This window comes from Puma concolor, chromosome B1, assembly GCF_028749965.1.
Source record: "Puma concolor isolate L17-30 chromosome B1, mPumCon1.1.hap2, whole genome shotgun sequence".
Classification (NCBI taxonomy): Eukaryota; Metazoa; Chordata; class Mammalia; order Carnivora; family Felidae; genus Puma; species Puma concolor.
The window spans coordinates 18,963,121-18,985,611 of record NC_141670.1 but is presented as its reverse complement, the minus strand read 5'-3'; positions in this window follow the sequence as shown (position 1 = coordinate 18,985,611).

The window sequence follows — 22,491 nt, the reverse complement described above, 5'->3', positions numbered from 1 at the left end:
TAAACTGTATGTTAACTAACTGGAATTTAAATAAAAACTTGGGGAAAAAAAGAAATGAAGATATACACATAATGCTATTCACTAATGAGTTGGGTTTTTGTTTTGATAGTTGAAATTAAAAGCTTCCCCAGGTAAACTTCAAAGTAGGATTTAAGAAGATGATGGAGTACTCCAATTATTTCTCTGGCTTTATTTTCTACCATTCTTATCCATCTGCCTTTCACTCAGCCACATGAAAACACTCACCATTACATAATTTTGTTCATGGAATACAGCCTATCACATGTTAAGGCACAAAGGGTTTTATGTTTGTGTTTTTATTTAATTTTTATAATATCAAACCTGGTCTTAACTCCCCTTTTATATTACTGGCTAGTTTGTATGATGTTAGTCAAGTTATTACAATTCTCTGAGTCTTATTTTTCAGTGTATTTATAAAACTGAATTAAATAATACCTCACTTGGGGCACCTGGGTGTCTCAGTTGGTTAAGTGTCCAACTTCTGCTTTCGACTCAGGTCATGATCTCACAGTTCATGAGTTCTATCCTCATGTCTTGTTCTGCGCTGACAGCACGGAGCCTGATTGGGATTCTCTCTCTCCCTCTCTCTCTGGCCCTTCCCTGCTCACCCTTGCATGCTCTCTCTCTCCCTCTCTCAAAATAAATAAACTTAAAAAAATACCTTATTTGATGTAACAGAACAGAAATTCCACATGTAGCTACTTAGAACATTCTGAAAAATAAATTTTAAAAAATGAAAAAGAGGAATCATTATAAACATCTACACAGAAAAATTAGGATATGGATTTTACCCATACTCCAAAATCCCATTTCCAGTGGCTCTGGCTCATCTTCTCTACCCTATGGGGACTGGATGTGGGCAGATAATAATAGAACAAAGGAGGAGAGCTCTTCTGCCATTATTACAGGGTTTTACTTAGAAGGAAAGAACATTTCAGGTTCCTGATATCCTTATCAATACAAATAAATCCAAACATAAATTAAACCCACACCTTTCTGACATCACAGATGTTAAAATTTGATTCTATTGATAAAGCACTCGACTGCTAGCGTATTATTAAAAAATTATTCTAATAACAACACATATTTTGTTAGATATTTGTGACATTACAGTGCCTATAAAAACACATCTACCCAGCAATAAGATGGACCTAAGCTTGAATCCTTATTAAATTTCTGTTTAGCTAGATGCCTTGGATAAGTTACATAGCCATTTTTAAATCTCAATCTCTTCATCTATAAAAATTGGATAAATGATGCCTAATCTATCTGAAAATGTTGCTCTGAGCATTTAATGAGGTAATCACATAAAGAGCTCCACACAGTGGTTGCTTCATGTTCCATGTAAATTATGAGTGATTATTCTAGCTGTTTACTCCAGGATGGTCATTATCATTATCACTGTTTTGTCACCCCATGCCTTCGCTTGTTCCTTCTTCCTCTAACCCCAGTGCCTACCATAATTCTTGATACTAAAGTGAGACTCAGAACATTTCTGATGGAAGAATAAATGAATAAAGATACTAGTGAACTAATGGCAATAAGATTGAATGGGCTCTTGGGAGAGCTGAGTAGCCCTTAAGCCTATTCTCATAAAGTATGGGTAGGCACAATTTTTTCTGTAAAAAGCCAAAGAGTAAATATTTTAGGTTTTGTGAGCCATAAGGTCTCTTACAACTATTCAACTCTGCCATTGTAGCATGAAAGCCACCATCAACCATGCATAAGCAAACAAGCATGGCTGTGTTCCAATAAAACATTATTTATGGAACTGAAACTTGAATTTCATATAGCTGGCCTGTGTCATAAAATGTATTCTTTTGCAACTTTTGTTCAACCATTTAAAAGTGCAAAAATTAGTGTCAGCCCACAGACCACAGAAAAATAGGCAGTGGGCTGGATTTGACCTGTGCCCATCATTTGTCGGCCTTTGAGCTGAAAACAACAACAACAACAACAAAACAACATGTAATCAAAACTGGAGGGAAGTTATGGCTTTTTAGTCAATGTCCATTAGGCCTTTTTATAAGGATAGGAAAAGGATGTCTTTGGAACTCCTGCATTTCCTTGAAAATATGAGACCCTCTCTAGGGAAGATGTTGCACATGAACTTAGATAATTTTTGTAAAATTCCTCAGTTTTTTCCTTAAGTCAGCAATGTCTAGAAATAAGTTGAGTTTTAACCTCACTTCTGTTAGCTATGTAGCCTTGGGAAAGCCATCCAAAAGCTTCATTTCATCATGTGGAAAATGAGCATAATTCCTATTCTTCAGGGTTGCTGTTATTAGTGTATATATACTGCTCTGCCATCTGATAGGTACTCAATACATTTTAGCAACAAATACACTTTGATATTTAGTGTTTGAAAGCTATTATTTCTTGAGCAAGTTCCATTTTCTCCAGCTAATTCCAAGCTATGTTGGAATTTTACTTCTCAAACAGTGTTCTTGTAGCCACAGGTGGGATTATCTATTAAGATGGTCATACTTTTCTTGTTCTTAGTGCTAGAATAGGAAACTGAAAAAAATGAAAAGATAAATCTTGACTCAACAGCACAGTCTTTCCATGCAAACCAAGTACAATCAAATTTGTGGGTTATAATGTCTAAAATATAAATGGGAAGAGTGGAAATTTCATTTGCTTTGTGCCATGCCATACTTTCAGCCCCAAGACGCTATCTTCCACAAAACAGCCTGGAAAGCTATTGGCTCAATGAGTGGAGGGCCTCAGCCAGGGATTGCAAATTTCATACAAACTCAAGATACCTTTTGTTTAACTGGCACAGTGATTCTGAAGTAATAATAATTAACAGAAAACAAAACAAAACAAAAACATGAGACATGTATTTTTCTTCCACACCAAAAAAAAAAAAAAATTGAGGTATCTATAACCAATTAGAACCTGAAATTTCATAAGACAATATGATGTGAAGCTAAGTTTGACTGTTTTTGTTAGCAGGTTCATGCTTAACTATGGGACTGCAGTAAAAATATATATATCAAACTTGGAGGGAGAGGCACTAGAGGAAGATTCTCTGCTTATAAAGCAGAAAAGAGGGGTGCCCAGGTGGCTCAGTCAGTTGAGCATCTGACTCTTGATTTCAGCTCAGGTCATGATCCCATGGTTCATGAGATGGAGATCCAAGTCAGGCTCTGCGCTGACAGCACTGAGCCTGCTTGGGATTCTCTGTCTCCCGCGCTGTCTGCCCCAACCCTCACAGGTGTGCACTCTCTCTCTCTCTCTCTCAAAATAAATATTTAAAATAAATAAATAGGGGCGCCTGGGTGGCTCAGTTGGTTAAGCGGCCGACTTCGGCTCAGGTCATGATCTCGAGGTCCGTGAGTTCGAGCCCCGCGTCGGGCTCTGTGCTGACAGCTCAGAGCCTGGAGCCTGTTTCAGATTAAATAAAATAAATAAATAATAAATAAGCAAACAAAATAAAAAATGGGTATCTATTTTTTAAAAAGCAAAAATGGAATGGCCCAATTCAAAGAGGAGGAGAATAAGAGGTCAAATTGCGTTTCTTCTGTGTTGAGCCCTGTGCTTCATGCCCATGCAGCATTATGGAAGGTGGTGGGATCTCAGAAAGGGGAGACATACGCATGCCAGAAAACCTGGAACCAGTCCCAGAGTGCTCAGGCTCAATGGAAGCCACTGACTGAGTGACTGAGTGATGGAGTTGAGGTCCCTGAGAAGTTTGTAACTCACTTACAAGTGCCTGACAGGGACTTGAGTACTATTTTAGTAAAAGTAATGCTAGTCACTCTAACAAATTCCAGTATGTATGTGTGTATGTGTGTGTGTGTATTCTCTATACTCAAATGTATTTCCTGTATACCCAACACCAATGGTTGTTTGTTTCTCATTCACATCAAGTCCAAATAGCTGTTTGTGATTAAGGAGATGGCTCTCCTTCAGGCTTCCAGGTTCCCTTCCTCTTGGCCTCTATCATCTTCTACCCTGTCTTCTATATTCATGTGAAGCAAGTGGATGGGAAAGAATATGCAGAGTTATGTATGAGAAGGTTTTTAGGTTCAGTTCCCCCGTGGCCAGACCTAGAGATGAAGATTTGCATGTATGTGATTTTTTTTTAACAAGTGATCCCAGTAACACCTGTCTGGGAAGTAAGTAGGTCAGGGAGAAATTGAACTGCAATTAGTTGCCAAGACAACTCACCTCATGCCACAGAGAGATCAGGAGCTAGAATGGTCCATCTGAGAAATGCCAAATTGGACCTCTGCTTTCAGCCAAAATGGAGTAATAGGGACTGAATTTACTTTTGCTCCTTAAATAAGTAGACAATCAGTAAAAATAAATGAAATAACACTTTAAAGGCATTGGACAACAGCCGTATTTTCAGTCCTAGTAATTTGAGACTTGGTCAATAGCATAAAACAGCAATGCTTTAATTTCAAAGGAGCTGAGAAATGACATCCAGAAAACATATGACCAAGAAAAAATGAAATGAATTTGATAAATAGCTAGCTAGACTCTCCTAGAGGAACCAATTTTAACTGCTCTACCACATAGCAGGATGGGGAGAAGAGCACAGCACATTATGAAACATGGGCACCACTTCCAATCTAATCTAAGAACAGGGGTTCCTACTGCTGAGTTTTGAGTTGCTCACATTACAGTGATGAAACTCCTCCTCTGTCTTACCAGATCTTCAAGAAAAGCTTATAGTCAAATATAAAGAAAGACCTTTTTTGGTGGTTGTTACTGTTTTTCTTTTTGCTTTGTTTCATTTTGTTGTGTTTTTGGTGGAAACCCAAGGTTAGGAGTGAGTTCAACATTTGCACAAATGATCAAATGAAAATAAAAGAATGGCAGCAAAGAATCTAACAGAGGCAAGAATTAGGATTCAGAAGATTAATTATAATACCTCCTACACACATACACACACCCTTGCATAAACATACACATACTCATATCCACAAATTCACAGAATTATTGGAGAGAAAATTGAGCTTTCCATAAGATATGAAATGGAGTTTTAAATTCATCTTCTCTAGGGGAGTCTGGGTGGCTCAGTTGGTTAAGCATCCAACTTCAGCTCAGGTCACCATCTCATGGTTTATGGGTTCAAACCCCCAGCCTGGAGCCTGCTTCAGATTCTGTGTCTCCCTCTACTATCTCTGCCCCTCTGCCGCTCATGCGCGCTCCCTCTCTCTCTCTCTCTCTCTCAAAAATGAATAAACATTAAGAACAATTTAAATTCACCTTCTCTATATCTTGATGGTGAAGAGGGACTCTGAGAGACATGTAGCTCACAACTCTTGTTTCATAAGCTTATAATACACATATACAGAGATAAACTAGGTTTTCCTTTCCCTTTTCTGAATGTCCTTTGCCATGACTCTGACCATTTGAACCTGGAAAATGAAGTGATCCTTAAACAAAAGAACTATTGGCAATATACTATTCCCCTAGAACTCTTAAGGTAATGAATGTAATTTTAACTATGTGACATCTTTCTAGTTCCCATTAACTGACTGCCATCTAATGCTACAATTGCAGCAGTCAATCCCAGGCTCTTCTAGCACTTGAAATCCAGCCAATAGCAGCCTGTGTTATTGTCTTCTGGAAGACCGACAAAGGGGGTTAATTGTATCATATGTGTCAACACACCGATCCTTAAGGGACCAAGTGCCATTTTGACTGACAGTCAAGCAGTCACCATTTGAGGATGCTATGGTCCCAATGTGTAGAGATCCACCAGTAGCAGAGGACCCTGCACTACAGAAGCCGGGTGCCCACCCAGAAAGCCTATGCAGTAGGGATTGAAGAGGGACTACTTAGGGCAGAACCCACAGTCTCCCAGGAAGTGCCTTGTCCACATGATGATCTTTGTCCCAGTGCTTCATTCTTTTGATTAACTATAAACCACCTTTTATTAAACTATGAAAATTATCTTTCAGCAAAAGGTAATGTTGACAGTTGTGTTTGCTCTCAGCAAACTCGTAAAATGGGAACATCAACCCACAAGATCTGAAGACAAAGACCTTGTCTTGGATCAAGTTTTAAGCATCGGTTCTACTCTCTTCACAGAAAGGCACAAGGTAGTAGAGGAGGACCAGTGGAAAGATTTCTTTCTAAACTTCCAAAAAGATCCAGTAGCCTGCTTGAGGAACCTGGGGAAGTGTTACAGTAAAATGTTCATGTGTTAGTCCCCACCTAATTTCCTCGCTTCTTCCTCTCCAATGCCTCCTGGCTGGACTCTCTGAGACAGTCCAGTCACAGACTCGCATCTATGCTTCTTAAGTAAAGCCTGAAAGAGATGGACAGTACTGACGGCAGTAGCTTACATTTATCGACTCATTTTGTGGCTCAGGCTTTGTTCTAAGTGCTTCCTGGGTATTTACTGATTCAAGAACAACCCTGTGAGAAAACTGAGGCCCAGAGACGTTAAGTACGTCGAACAAAGTTTGGCATGTCACACAGCTGGAAAACCATCCCAAGCAATTTGAGACCAGAGCCATCATTCTTTTTAAATACACTGTATCTAAGGGTTTTTTTCTCCTACTTTGAATTAAACCATTCTTCCAGACCAAGGATCTAGTGCCCCTGACATCACTGCACAGTGCCTGGTGCCATGTCATTTACAGTTACTGCTTATCTTGTCTTTGCCTTCTCTCCTCTCTTCAAGGCTATGACTCTGTAGCTCTCAATCCCAGTACTCCTTCCCCTAAACATGAACTGCATTTATAACACTTGACAGGATGCTCTGTATGGCCACTGCACTTTACAACCTCAGGAGCACTAGTTACATAAACTATAATGTGAATGATCTCCCCGAGGCTGTCGAACATGGCAGCCCTGGGGTGAGGCTTATCTTGCAAGACGCTTTCTTAGTCAAGTTTGGGTTCCATGCTTACTGATGTAGTCTTCCATCCACTCCACCTTACGGACTGAAATTGTGTTCTTTAAATGTTGGTCTGTTATTTTGGACCTTCACATTCTCCTGGTTCTTATCATACCATTTCCGTAGAAGTGTGTTTTGCTTCCCTGTGGTTGGTCAAAGCTTCTTGTTAGTCGTCGTTCTTAGGAAGAAATGATCATGAACTCACATCCCTGACTAGCTCCCTATCCCCACCACAACACTGGTTCTCTAGGAATCTGTGCCCAAAGGACATCACCAGGCAAAAGAACACTTGTCATTACTAGTTCGTTTTTCTGTCCTAATTTTTTATGTAGCTGCTTATGTACAAGTTGGAATGAATGACCTAGAAACCCTAAACGTCTCATTTACTGTATTTGGTGTTTCTAAGCTACAGTCCATCTTTTCTTTCCCCTCTTCCCTCCCACACCCCTTTTGGTCTTTCAAAGATTGGGATATGAAAGGTACATCTTACTGCACCCATTGTATGAAATAAAAGAGAACCCCCAAAAGGAAAACATATATTATAAGCATAATTATATTTAAATGTTTATATATATGATTACTATATTAGTAATAGTTTATTGTAGAATATTTGATTAGTACAAAACACTAAAAATATGTTAATCACATAGTGACAGCAATCTCAGTTGCTAGATGATAAATTATTCCTCTAATTATTCTATAATTCTATATTTGTGTTTACATCTGTATCATACTTGTGTGGGTACTTCCACTTGTAAAAGTTTTTAAGCAGGGGCACCTGGGTGGCTCAGTCAGTTAAGCATCCAACTTCAGTTCAGGTCATGATCTTGCAATTTGTGAGTTCGAGCCCAACACCAGGCCCTGTGCTGACAGCTCTGAGCCTGGATCCTGCTTCAGATTCTGTGTCTCCCTCTCTCTCTGCCCCTCCTCCCCTTGCACTCTGTCTTTCTCTCTCTCAAAAATAAATAAACATTTAAAATTTTTTTAAAAAGGTTTTAAAGCAACATAGGAACCTGATTATAGCTGTGTCCCAACCCCCCCCCCCCCCCCACCGCCGAAAGCAGTATTTGACAGTTGCATAAAAACTTGGGTCAAAAGAGGAGAATCTGAAGACTGAAAAAAACCCCAAATGAGAAAGAACACAGGCATGAACTAATATGAATGCAGTAAAAATGCAAAGAAGGTGACAGATGAGAGGATTTCTCTTAGCATTTCTCTAAGTCAGTCTCTCTCTCTCTCCCCCAGAGTCCTGAAGGAAATCAGAAGGCAGCTGCCCCCAGATGAGTTATGGTTTCCTATGTGACCACCTCTTTTTTTTTTTTTTTTTTTTTTGAAATTTGGGAACTGTCTTAAACACACCGTCATTTATTTGCCTACAGTTTTGCCATTCCACTTCTAATTCTAGTAGCCAGGAAAAATGTTAAGGTAGGAAAAAGAATGGAATTTATGGTGTGCACATTTTAAGACTTTCATGGCTGCCATCTTATATTATCACCACATTTAATTTGTGTGAATTAGAGAGTTGTGTACTCCCTGACTTAGGCTTGCCTATCATGTTCCGTTGGTGTGACATATATATATACTCTTTGTTGCTTGCCACAAATTAAATATCCAGCATTCTAATCCACTCTCAAATGTGCATCCAATCTCATTTCTAGATCAGGGGTCCAGAAACATGACTCCTCTTGGGAGACAAAAACAAGCAATGCTCATGGTAGGAAACTACTAAATGCTTGATGCAAGAATGTGTTGGAGCAGGTATCATCATAACTGAACCCTAGCATTAATTTTTAAATGGTGCACTTGAAACAAAGAACCCATTGATACAAAACAGGATAAATGTTCAAACTGTGTTTCATTAAGGTAATTCAATAGTTTTATTTGAAGTGTGGTGTAAAAGTCCTCAGAGTGGAATTTTTTTATAAGTAATCAGATGATTATTTACCATTCCTTGGTGCTTCCTGGGCACCATGGGGGTTAGACCATCGATTCATCTCTGTAATTACCATTGTCTTCTTTAAATTGATTTACCCATGTAACTAAGTCAAGTGGATTGGTCCCTGGGCAAGTAACGCATTCCCCTGTTAGGCCACTGTCTTCTGATGTAGACTGGCACGGAAATACCTGTTCGCTATAGACTTTCCTGGAAGATGAGCCCTGAGAAAATTGTGCAATCATTGAGCTAAATCTGGGGAGAAGGAAAAAATAGAAAATTGCCAGAACATGTGTCTGCTCCTTCTTTTGGAAAATGAAGGAGAAAAAAACTCCCAACAGACCAATCAACAAATTTCCGACCTTATTTAGAGCTGGGTATTTTCAGCAGCTCTCTTATACAGCACAGCATGGGCTCCAGCCATTGTTTTTCCTGGCTACATAAGTAGATGGCTTTTTATAGGAATTAATTGCATCATTCTAAAACAACTATGTGTCTGAGTTCATTTAAAGCTATATATAAATACAAGGGTGGATTTTTAGAGTTTCATCATAGGAAACAGTAGCCGAATATGGAAACGGTTGTATTTGGCAAAGTCAGAAGAGTGAAGTCAAAATTACTGTGAAGAACACAGAAATAAAGTTGTCCTCGTGATCTCAGCCCCTAGGGACTTTTTCACTCTCTTTTGTACTTTAAGACCTTGGTCCAGAAAAAAGAAAAACACTAGCACATGTCTGATTAAACTAATATTTATATTTCCCCACACAATTTGATAGTTGAGTTCATGAAAAATCTCCACAAGATGGTGTTTTTAAAAAACTTTTTACATTAAAAAGAAAAATACATATTTTTGAAATATATTTAAATTTACTAAGTGCTTATTTACAAAGTGTTAGCATAAATCCTGGGACTTTTGGAGAGGGTTATGCGAATATATAAAGATTACATAGGCATTGATCTTGTGCTTGGAGGTGCAGAAAATCTACCTTGAAGAACAAGGAGCTGAGTCGACACACATTACGGAAAGACCAAACACATCTTGGGGGGAGGACTGTTTGGTGCATGCAGTCTCAGGTTTCCAAGTGGAAATGTCCTGTTTGGGGAAGGAGAAGCCACTTAAACGCTCTGTTACCTTGTCATTCTATCCTAGAAGTATGGCAAACGTAGCTTGCCCTCTATATCAACCTGGGAACAGGTAAGCTGACAAGAAAAAAATGGAATGTTTATCAGATTTTTGTGGTTTTTGTCTAATTTTCATTTTTATTTTATTGTGCTAAGAACACCGACCATGAGATCCACCCCCTTAACATATTTTTCAGTGTGCAAAGCAGTATTTTTATCTAAATATCACAACGTAGCAAATCTCTAGAGCTTGTTCATCTCGATATAACTGAATAGTAACTCCACATTTGCCCCTACTCCTGGCCTCTAGCAGCCACCGTTCTGCTTTCTCCTTTTATCAGTCTGGCTATTGTAGATAGTCCACGTAAATGGAATCATGTGGTACTTGTCCTGTGTAACTGGCTTGTTTCACTTAGCATAATGTCCTCAAGATTCATACATGTTATCTAATATTGCATAATTCTTGTTCTTTTCTTTTAAGGCTGAATAATATTCCATGTGTATAACAGATTTTCTTATTCTGTTTATCTGTCAATGGACAGTTAGGTTGTTTCCATATTTGGGCTATTGTGAATAGTGTTGCAATGAACAAGGAAGCACTAATATCTCTTTGAGATCCTGTTTTTAATCCTTTTGTATAAATACCCAGAAGTGGAATTACTGGATCACATGGTTTTTATATTTTTAATATTTTGTCATTTATTGTAGCTTTGTAATATATTTTGAAATCAGGAAGTATGATGCCTCCAGCTTTGTTTTTTCTTTGTTTGGTCTCTTTGGAATTTTTTGTGATTCTGTATGAATTTTAGAATTCTTTTCTATCTTTCTGTAAAGTATTTTCATAGAGATTGCATTGAACCTACATATCACTTTGGGTAGTATGGACATTTTAATGATAATAAATCTTCCAATCCATGAACATGCAATGTCTTTCCATTTGGTTGTGTCTTCTTTAATTTTCTTCAATAATGTTTTATAATTTTCAGTGTATGCATTTTTTATCTCTTCAGCCAAGTTTATTCCTAAATATTCTATTATTTTTCAGGCTACTGTTAATGGGATTGTTTTCCTAATTTCCTTTCCAGATAGTTTGTTGTTAGTGCTTAGAAACACAACTGATTTTGTATGTTGATTTGTATCCTGCTACTTTGCTAAATTCAATTATTAATTATAACAGGGCTTTTTTGTTTTTGTTTCTATAGCACCTTTAGAGTTTTATTTACATGTATATATACGTATATACATGTCATCTGCAAACAGTGGTAATTTTGCTTCTTTCTTTATAAACTGGAGAGCTTTTATTTCTTTTCTTGCCTAATTTCTCTGACTAGGTCTTCCAGTACCATGTCAGATAGAAGTGGTGAGAGTAAGCACCCTTGTTTTGTTCCTGATTTTAGAGGGAAAGCTTTCAATATGGTGTTAGATGTGGCTTTTCATGTAAGTTGGGTTCATTCCCCTCTATTCCTAGTTTATTGAGTATTTTAACATGAAAAGGTGTTGAATTTTATCAAATGCTTTTTCTGCATCTATTAAGATAATCATGTGATTTTTATCCTTAATTCTGTTAATGTGATATACCATGCTAATTGATTTTCATATGTTAAACATTAAACTATCCTTGCATCCCAGGGATAAATTCCACTTGCTCATGGTGTGTGATCCTTTTAACATGCTGTTAAATTTTGTTTGCTAGTATTTTGTTGAGGATTTTGTATCTATATTCATTAGAAATATTGGCCTGCAGTTTTCTTTTATTGTGGTGTCTTTTTTTCATTTAAACTTTAGTTACTTAAAATACAGTGCAATATTGGTTTCAGGAGTAGAATTCAGTGATTCATCACTTACATACAACACCCAGTGATATATGTGTACTTACTCCTTAATACCCATCCTCCATCTAACCCATCTCCCACACACCTCTTTCAATCAACCCTCAATTTGTTGTAATTAAGATCATTAAGATCTCTTGTGGTTTGTTTCTCTCTCTTCTCTTTTCCCCTCCCTCCCATATGTTCATCTGTTATGTTTCTTAAATTCCACATAGGAATCAAATCATATATTCGTCTTTCTCTGATTGACTTATTTCATTTAGCATACTACATTCTAGCTCCACACATGTCACTGCAAGTGGCAAGATTTCATTCTTTTTGATGGCTGAGTAATATTCCATTATATCCATTATGTATGTATGTGTATATATATATATATATATATATATATATATATATATACACATACATACCACATCTTCTTTATCCATTAGTCAGTCAATGGACACTTGGGCTCCATCCATAGTTTATTATTTATAATTCTGCTATAAATATTGAGGTGCATGTACCCCTTCAAATCTGTATTTTGTATTCTTTGGGGAAATACCTAATAGTGCAATTGCTGGGTTGTAGGGTAGCTCTATTTTTAGTTTCTTGAGGAACCTCCATACTGTTCTCTAGAGTGCCTGCACCAGTTCGCATTCCCACTAATAGTACAAAAAGATTCCTCTTTCTCCACATCCTCATCAATACCTGTTGTTTCATGCGTTGTTAATTTCAGCTATTCTGACAAATGTGAGGTAGAATCTCATTGTGGTTTTCATTTGTATTTCCTTGATGATGAGTGATGTTGAGCATCTTTTCATGTGTCTGTTAGTCATCTGGATGTCTTCTTTGGAGAAGTTTCTATTCATGCCTTCTGCCCATTTGTTAACTGGTTTATTTGTTTATTGGGCGTTGAGTATGCTAAGGTCTTTAGATTTTTGATACTAACGCTTTATCCGATATGTCATTTGGAAACATCTCCCATTCCATTGGTTGCCTTTTAGCTTTGTTGATTGTTTCCTTTACTGTGCAGAAGCTTTTTATCTTGATGAGGTACCAATAGTTCATTTTTGCTTTTATTTCCCTTACTTTGGGGATGTGTCATGTAAGAAATTGCTGCGGCTGAGGTCAGAGAGGTTTTCTCCTGCTTTCTCCTCTAGGGTTTTGATGGTTTCCTGTCTTACATTCAATTCAGGTCCTTTATCCATTTTGAGTTTGTTTTTGTGTATGGTGTAAGAAAGTGGTCCAGGTTTGGGGCACCTGGGTGGCTCAGTCAGATAAGTGTCCGACTTCGGCTCAGGTCATGATTTCACGGTTTGTGGATTTGAGCCCCACGTTGGGCTCTGTTCTTACAGCTCAGAGCCTGGAGCCTGCTTAGGATTCTGTGTCTCCTTCTCTCTGCCCTTCCACTGCTCATGCTTTCTCTCTCTCTCTCTCTCTCTCTCTCTCTCTCTCAAAAATAAATAAACATTAAAAAAATTTTTTTAAGTGTTCCAGGTTCATTCTTCTGCATGTGACCATCCAGTTTTCCCAACAACATTTGCTGAAGAGCCTGTCGTTTTTCCACTAGATATTCTTTCTTGCTTTGTTGAAAATCAGCTGACCATATAGTGTGGACCATTTCTGTGTTTCCTATTCTGTTTCGTTGATCTGTGTGTCTGTGTTTGTGCCAGCACTATACTGTCCTAATGACTACAGCTTTGTAATATAGCTTGAAATCTGGAATCATGATGCCTCCAGTTTTGTTTTTCTTTTTGAAGTTTGCTTTGACTATTTGGGGTCATTTGTGGTTCCATACAAATTTTAGGATTGTTTGTTTTAGCTCTGTGAAAAATGCTGGTGGTATTTTGACAGGATTTTATTAAATATGTAGATTGCTTTGGGTAATATGGACATTTTATCAATGTGTGTTCTTCCCACCCATGAGCATAGAATACTTTTCCATTTCTTTGTGTCCTCTTCAATTTCTTCCATAAGTGTTCTATAGTTTTCAAAGTATAGATCTTTTACCTCTTTTGTTAGGTTTATTCCTGGGTATCTTCCCCCACTCCCCCAGATTTCTTGTTTTTTGTTGCAATTACTAGTGGGATAGATTCCTTGATTTCTTTTTTGTTGCCTCGTTATTGGTGTACAGAAATGCAGCCTATTTTTGCATGTTACTTTTATATCCTATGACTTTGCTGAGTTAATATATTAGTTCTAGCAATTTTTTTTTAATTTTTTTTTTTTTTCAACGTTTATTTATTTTTGGGACAGAGAGAGACAGAGCATGAACGGGGAAGGGGCAGAGAGAGAGGGAGACACAGAATCGGAAACAGGCTCCAGGCTCTGAGCCATCAGCCCAGAGCCTGACGCGGGGCTCGAACTCCCGGACCGCGAGATCGTGACCTGGCTGAAGTCGGACGCTTAACCGACTGCGCCACCCAGGCGCCCCAGTTCTAGCAATTTTTTGATAGAGTCTTTCAGGTTTTCTACATAGAGTATCTTATCATCTGCAAATAGTGAAAGTTTGACTCCTTCCTTGCCGATTTGGATGCCTTTTGTTTCTTTTTGTTGTCTGATTGCTGAGGCTAAGACTTCTAGTATTTTATATTAAATAGTAATGGTGAGAGTGGACATCATTGTCTTTTTTCTGGCCATAGAGAAAGGCTTTCAGTTTTTCCCCATCCAGGATGATATTAGCTGTGGGTCTTTTGTAAATGGACTTCATGATCCTGAGGTATGTTCCACCTATCCCTACTTTGTTGAGGGTTTTTATCAAGAATGGATGGTGTCGGGGCGCCTGGGTGGCGCAGTCGGTTAAGCGTCCGACTTCAGCCAGGTCACGATCTCGCGGTCCGTGAGTTCGAGCCCCACGTCGGGCTCTGGGCTGATGGCTCAGAGCCTGGAGCCTGTTTCCGATTCTGTGTCTCCCTCTCTCTCTGCCCCTCCGCCGTTCATGCTCTGTCTCTCTCTGTCCCAAAAATAAATAAACGTTGAAAAAAAAAAAAATTAAAAAAAAAAAAAAAAAAAAGGAATGGATGGTGTCTTTTGAAAATGCTTTTTCTGCTTCTATTTACAGTATCATATGATTCTTATCCTTTCTTTTATTAATGTGGTATATCATATTGAGTGATTTGTGAATATTGAACCAGCCCTGGAGCCCAGGAAAAAATCCCACTTGATCATGGTGAATAATTCTTTTAATGTACTATTGAATTTGCTTTGCTAATTATCTTGTTGAGAATTTTTGCATCCATGTTCATTAGGATATTGGCCTGTGATTCCCCTTTTTAGTGGGATCTTTGTCTGGTTTTGGAATCAAGGTAATGCTGACCTCATAGAATGAGTTTAGAAGTTTTCCTTCCATTTCTATTTTTTGGAACAGTTTGAGAAGAATAAGTATTAACTCTTCTTTAAATGTCTAGTAGAATTCCCTGGGGAAGCCATCTGGCCCAGGACTCTGGTTTGTTGGGAGATTTTTGATTACTGATTCAGTTTCTTTGCTGGTTATGGGTCTATGTAAATTTTCTATTTCTTCCTGTTTCAGTTTGTGTAGTTTGTGAATTTCTAGGAATTTATCCATTCCTTGAGATTGCCCAGTTTGTTGGCATATAATTTTTTATGTGTATTCTCTTCTAATTGTTTGTATTTCTGTGGTGTTAGTTGTGATCTTTCCTCATTCATTTATGATTTTATCTATTTGGGTGTTTTCTCTTTTATTTTTGGTAAGTCTGGTTAGGGGTTTATCAATTTTGTTAATTCTTTCAAAGAAACACCTCTTAGTTTCATTAATCTGTTCTACTTTTTTTTGTTTGTTTCTATATAATTTATTTCTGCTTTAATCTTTATTATTTTCCTTTTTCTCCTGGCTCTGGGCTTTATTTAGTGTTCCTTTCTTGTGATGTCTTACTCTAACTTTGGTATCAAGGTAAAGCTGGCCTCATAACATGACTTTGGAAGTGTTCTCTTTAGTTTTTTAGAAGAGTTTGAGAATTATCATTAATTCTTTGAATGTTTGATCACAATCAAGAGTGAAAATATCTGCTCGTGGGCTTTTCTTTGTTGGGAGGGTTTTTTTTTTTTTTATTACTAATTCAATTTCCCTACCAATTATGGATCTATTCACATTTCCTATTTCTTTATGGTTGAGATGATTCTATGTTTCTTAGAATCTATCTATTTCTTCTAGGTTATCCAACTTATGGGCTATATTTGGTCAGGGTGGCCTTTTGTGATCTCTTTTATTTCTGTAGCATCAGTTGTAATGTCTCCTTTTTTATTTCTGTGTTTATTTATTTGAGTCTTCTTTTTTTGTTTTTGTTATAGGTCTAGCTAATACTTTGTCAATGTTTTTATATTTTCCAAAAACCAACTTTTAGTTTTGCTGATGTTTTCTATTTTATCTGTGTTCTATTTTGTGCTTTGATCTTTATGATTTTTTTCCTCCTACTATCTTTATACTGAGTTTGTTCTTATTTTCTACCAATCTTTGAGTATAAAGTTAGACTGTTTATTTGACATCTTTTTTTTCTTTTTTAAACATAATAAGCATTCATAGCTATAAATTTTTCTTAGTACTGCTTTTGCTGTACCCTGTTAAGTTTTGGTGCATTATTTTTTTTGTCTTTGTTTGTTTCAAGACAATTTCTAGGGGTACCTAGGTGGCCCTAGTTAAGAGTCCAACTTTGGCTCAAGACATGATCTCATGGTTGATGAGTTTGAGCCCCACATTGGGGTCTCTGCTGTCAGCACAGAGCCTGCTTCAGATCTTCTGCCTCCCTCTCTCTGCCCTCTCTCTGCATGCACTTTCTCTCTCAAAAATAAACAATTTTTAAAAAGATAATTTCTAATTTTCCTTTTGATTTCTTCTTTGACTCATTCATTGCTCAAGTATGTTGCTTATATTTTCACACATTTGTGAATATTCAAGTTTTCCTTCTGCTAATGATTTCTAGTTTTATTTCAATGTGATCAGAAAAGACATCTGGGGGACACTTGGGTGCCTCAGTCTGCTAAGCGTCCAACTCTTGATTTCTGCTCAGGTCATGATCTCATGGTTCATGATCTTGAGGCCCCCACTGGGCTCCACACTGACAGTGCAGAGCCTGCTTAGGATTCTCTCTCTCCCTCTCTCTCTACCCCTCCCCTTGCTCTCTCTCTCTGTCTCTCAAAATAAATAAATAAACATTAAAAAAAAGACAGGGTTGCCTGGGTGGCTCAGTTGGTTAAGTGTTTGACTTCAGCTCAGGTCATGATCTCACAGCTCATGAGTTCAAGCCCCATCCTGTCAGGCTCTGTGCAGACAGCTCAGAGCCTGGAGCCTGCTTTGGATTCTGTGTCTCCCTCTCTCTCTGATCCTCCCCCATTCTCTCTCTCTCTCTCTCTCAAAAAAAGAACATTAAAAATTATTTTTAAAGACACTTGGTATAATTTCATTCTTCTAGAATTTGCTAAGTTTTGCTTATAACTTAACATGTGATCTATCCTGGAAAATGTTCCGTGTGCACTTGAGAAGAATATATATTCTATTGTTGTTGGGTGGGATGTTCTGTTAGGTGCATTTGGCCTAAGGGGGCCAATTTAAATCTTATTTTAGCATAATGGAAACTATCTATATCAATTTTGTTCCAGTCTCACCTTCCTAAATCATTCTGTTTAACCCAGAAACCTGTTCTCCCACACCTTCTCCAGCACTCCAGATGCCTCACTGATCTGTTTTTTTATTGTCAGCAGTAGCATCAGTAGTTTAAGTTACCTGTATCTTATTATACCATCTGTTTATTCATTGTGAATATTCTTATTGCCTATTTTCCTCTTTTAGAATATATGCTAAGGAAAGGCAAAGATTTTTGGCAGTGTTATGCACTGGTAAATAGTTCTTGTGATAAGATAGATTCCCATTAAATTGTGTAGAATAAAAGAATAAGCAAAAAGCATTAATATTGCTAACCACTATTTATTTATTGATTAGGTTAAATGAATCTAATTTTAAAATCAGAACTTGAATCCCAGCTGGGGGGACACCTGGGTGGTTAGTCGGTTAAGCACTCAACTTCGGCTCAGGACATGATCTCACAGTTCACGAGTTCCAGCCCCGCCTCTGGCTCACAGCCTGGAGCCTGCTTCACATTCTGTGTCTCCCTCTCTCTATTCCCCTCCACCACTCATGCTCAGTCTCTCTCTCAAAAATAAAAACATTTGTTAAAAAATTTAAAAAAAAAGAACTTGAATCCCAGCTGGGATTCCCAACCTGGCTAAGTTATTTACATGTTCTGCACCTCAGTTTTCTCATCTGTAAAAAAATCATAGAATCTGACTCATTGGGTCATAAAAAATCAGTGAAATAATCACATAAAACAATCTACTGCAGTATCAAAGAATAGTAATTGTTGTTGTTAGAAGATAAATGTGATATGCTGAAGTTAAACTAAATCCACCTCATTTAACAACATAAGTAGCAAAATGTGTACTTTTCTTACCATTTCCAATAAATGGAAAAGTAATTGGCACTATTCAAGTCCATCCAAATGTCAGAGACTTACCCCAGCCTAGAGAATTTTTTTAATTTGATGGTGCTATTTCCAGCTAAAGACCAATGGACACAAGTAGGGAAAGTGCCTGGAAAGCATGAAGCCAAGTTTAAAACTGGAGAAGGGGAATACTACCAGAAAGAGTTTACTTGGATAATGCATCAGCTTGAACAAGATTGTTAATGGATTTGCATACATACCTTTAAATGGTACAATGATATTTATTTTTTATTAGACTGTTTTTAGAGCAGTTTTAGAGTTACAGCAAAATTGACAGGAAGGTACAGACATTTTCAATATACAGCCATCTTGCACATCCACACAGAACCCCCACAATCGAGATACTGAGCCAGAATGGTACTTTTGTTACAACAGATACACCTATCTTGAGACATCATTATCACCAAAACCCACATCTTGGATTTGTACATGTCAATGCTTTTCAGAAATTATATGACTTAGGATATGCTACCAAAACTAAAAAAATTTCCTCCCTGCATTTTTTCAGTTGCAGTGTAATTAACAAAATGTGATATTAGTTTGAGGTATAAATATAATGATTCAACAATTCTACACATTGCTCATTGCTAATCAAGATAAGTGCTAATCAAGATCCCTTATCTATTTCAAAGCTCCTCCCACTCACCTCCCCCCTGGCAACCATCAGTTTTTCTCTGTATTTAAAAGTCTATGTTTGGGAGATTTTTTTTGTCTCTCTGTTTATTTGTTTTGCTTCTAAAGTTCCACATGTAAGAGAAATCATGTGGTATTTGTCTTTCTCTGACTGACTTATTTCATTTAGAATTATACCCTCTAGGTCCATCCATGTTATTACAAATGGCAAGATCTCATTCTTATTTATGAGATTTATGAGTAAAATTCCATTGAATGTATATATATACTACTTCTTTGTTATTCATTCAACTATAGAGGGACACTTGGGTTCCTTCCATATCTTGACTATTGTAAATAATGCTTCAATAAACATGGAAGTGCATATATCTTTTCAAATTGAAGTTTTCCTTTTCTTTGGGAAAAAAACCCAATAATGGATCATATGGTAATTCTATTTTTTTTTATTTAAATCCAAGTTAGTTAACATATAGTATAATAATGATTTCAGGAGTAGAATTTAGTGATATCTCACTTACATACACCACCTAGTGCTCATCCCAAGTGCCCTCCCTAATGCCCATCACCTATTTAGCCCATTCCCCCACCCAACATCCTTCCAGCAACCCTCAGTTTGTTCTCTGTATTTAAGAGTTGGTTTGCCTCCCTCTCCGTTTTTATCTTATTTTGCTCCCCCTCCCCTATGTTCATTTGTTTTGTTTCTTAAATTCCACATAGGAGTGAAATCATATATTTGTCTTACTCTGACTAATTTCACTTAGCATAAGACACTGTAGTTCCATCCATTTTGTTGCAAATCGCAACATTTCATTCTTTTTGATTGCTTAGTAATATTCCTCAGTGTGTGTGTGTGTGTGTGTGTGTGTGTGTGTGTGTGTGTGTGTGTGTATCACATCTTCCTTATCCATTTGTCAGTTGATGGACATTTGGGCTTTTTCCATAAATTGGCTATTGTTGATAGTGATGCTGTAAAAATTAGGGTACACTTTTGATTCAGCATTTTTATATCCTTTGATAAATACCTACTAGTGCAATTGCTCAGTCATAGGGTAGTTCTATTTTTAACTTTTTGAGTAACCTCCATACTGTTTTCCAGAGTGGCTGCACCAGTTTGTATTGCCATCAGCAGTGCAAAAGTGTTCCCCTTTCTCTACATCCTCGCCAACATTTATTGTTTCCTGAGTTGTTCATTTTAGCCATTCTGACAGATGTGATGTGGTATCTCATTGTGGTTTTGATTTGTATTTCCCTGATTATGAGTGATATTGAGCATTTTTTCATGTGTCTGTTAGTCATTGGGATGCCTTCTTTGGAAGTGTCTATTCATGTCTTTTGCCCATTTCTATTTTTAATATTTTGAGGAATCTCCATACTGTTTTTCCATAATGGCTGCACCAGTTGCATTCCCACCAACAGTGCATAAGGGTTTCTTCTTTTCCACATCCTCACCAAGACTTGTTATTTCTTGTGTTTATGACCTTGACCCTTCTGACAGATATAAGGTGATATCTCATTGTAGTTTTGATTTGCATTTCTGTAATTATTAGTGATGTTGAACATCTTTACATGTGTCTTTTGGCTATCTGTATGTCTCCTTTGGAAAAAAAATGTGTATTCAGGTTCTCTGCCCATTTTCTAACCAGATTATGTGATTTTGCTTTTTGTTTGTTTGGTGTTGAGTTGTATAAGTACTTAATATATTTTGGACATTAACCCCTTATCAGATATATCATTTGCAAATATCTTCTTCCATTAAGTAAATTGGCTTCTTGTTTTATTGTTATATTCCTTTACTCTGCAAAAGCTTTTCATTTTGATGTAGTTTTAAATAGTTTAATTTTGTTTCCCTTTCCTCAGCAGACATCCAGAAAAAATGTTTCTACAGTGAATGTCAAATAAATGACCATTTATGTTTTCTTTTTATGGTTTCAGGCCTCACATTTAGATTGTTAATCCATTTTGAGTTTGTTTTTGTGTATGGTGTAAGAAAATGCACTTCATTCTTTTGCTTATAGCTGTCAAGCTTTCCCAACACCATTTGTTGAAGAAGATGTCTTTTCCCATTATATATTCTTGTGTCCTTTGTTGGAGATTAATTGACCCTGTAAATGTGGGTTTGTTTCTGGGCTGTCTAATCTGTTCCATTTATCTGTGTATCTATTTTTGTGCCAGTTCCACATTGTTTTTATTACTACATGTTTGGATTGTGATACCTCCAGCTATGTTTGGGTTGGGTATTTGGGGTCTTTTGGTATTGCTTTGGTCATTTGGGGTCTTTTGTGGTTCCATACAAATTTTAGTATTCTTTGTTTTAGTCCTGTGAAGAATTTTTTTGGCATTTTGATAGGGATTGCATTAAATCTGTAGATTGCTTTGGGTAATATGGACATTTTAACAATGTTGGTTCTTCCAATCCATGAGCATGGAATATCTTTTCAATTGTTTATATCATTTTCAGTTTCTTTTCTCAATGTTTTAAAATTTCAGAGTACAGGTCTTTCACTTTTTTGGTTAAGTTTATTTTTAGGTATTTTATTCTTTCTGGTGCAATTGTAAATGGGACTGTTTTCTTAATTTTCTGCTACTTCATTATAAGTGTAGAGAAATGCAATATACTTCTGTATATTAATTCTTATCCTTCAACTTTACTTAATTCATTTATCAGTTGCAGTAGTTTTCTGGTGCAGTCTTTTGGGTTTTCTATATACAGTATCATGTCATCTACAAATAGTGAAAGTGCTACTCCTTCTTTACCAATTTGGATGTCTTTCATATATTTTTTTGTCTGATTCCTGTGGCTGGGACTTACAATACTGTGTTGAATAAAAATGATGGAGTGGACATCCTTGTCTTATTCCTGATCTTAGAGGAAAAGCTCTCAGTTCTTTTTACCATTGAGTATGGTGTTAGCTGTGGATTTTCATATATGGTCTTTATTATGTTGAAGTATGTTTCCTCTAAACCCTTGATAAGAGGTTTTATCATGAATGGCTGTTGTACTTTGTCAAATGTTTTTTGTTTTGTTTTGTTTTTTGTTTTTCTGTATCTACTGCGATGATCATATGGTTTTCATCCGTTCTCTTGTCACCACTAAACCAGACTCATGGGAAACTTACAGGGAATTCTTCAAGTGGAAAGGAAACGTTATTATCAGGAGTAAAAAATCTATAGAAGGAAAAAAATTCACAGGTAAATGCAAAGAATAATAAAAGTAGTATATTAATCACTTATAAAACCAGTTTGGAGGTTAAATCACAAAAGCAGTAAAATTAATTTTATCTATAAAAATAAGTCAACTGTTCATAAAATAAAAGGATGTAACATATGACATCATATACATAAAATGTGGGAGGGAGGTAAAAATTTTTGCTTTTATATTGGATTCAAACTTAAGTGACCATCTACTTAATATAGACTGCTATAAAAATAAGATGTTACATATGAAACTAATGGTTACCACAAATCAAAAACCTGTAAGAGATGAAAAGAAAGGAATCCAAGCATAATATAAATTAAAACCATCATCACAAGGGAAGTGAGGAAGAGAAGAAGAAAGATAGCAAAGAACTACAAAAACAACCAAAAAATAAG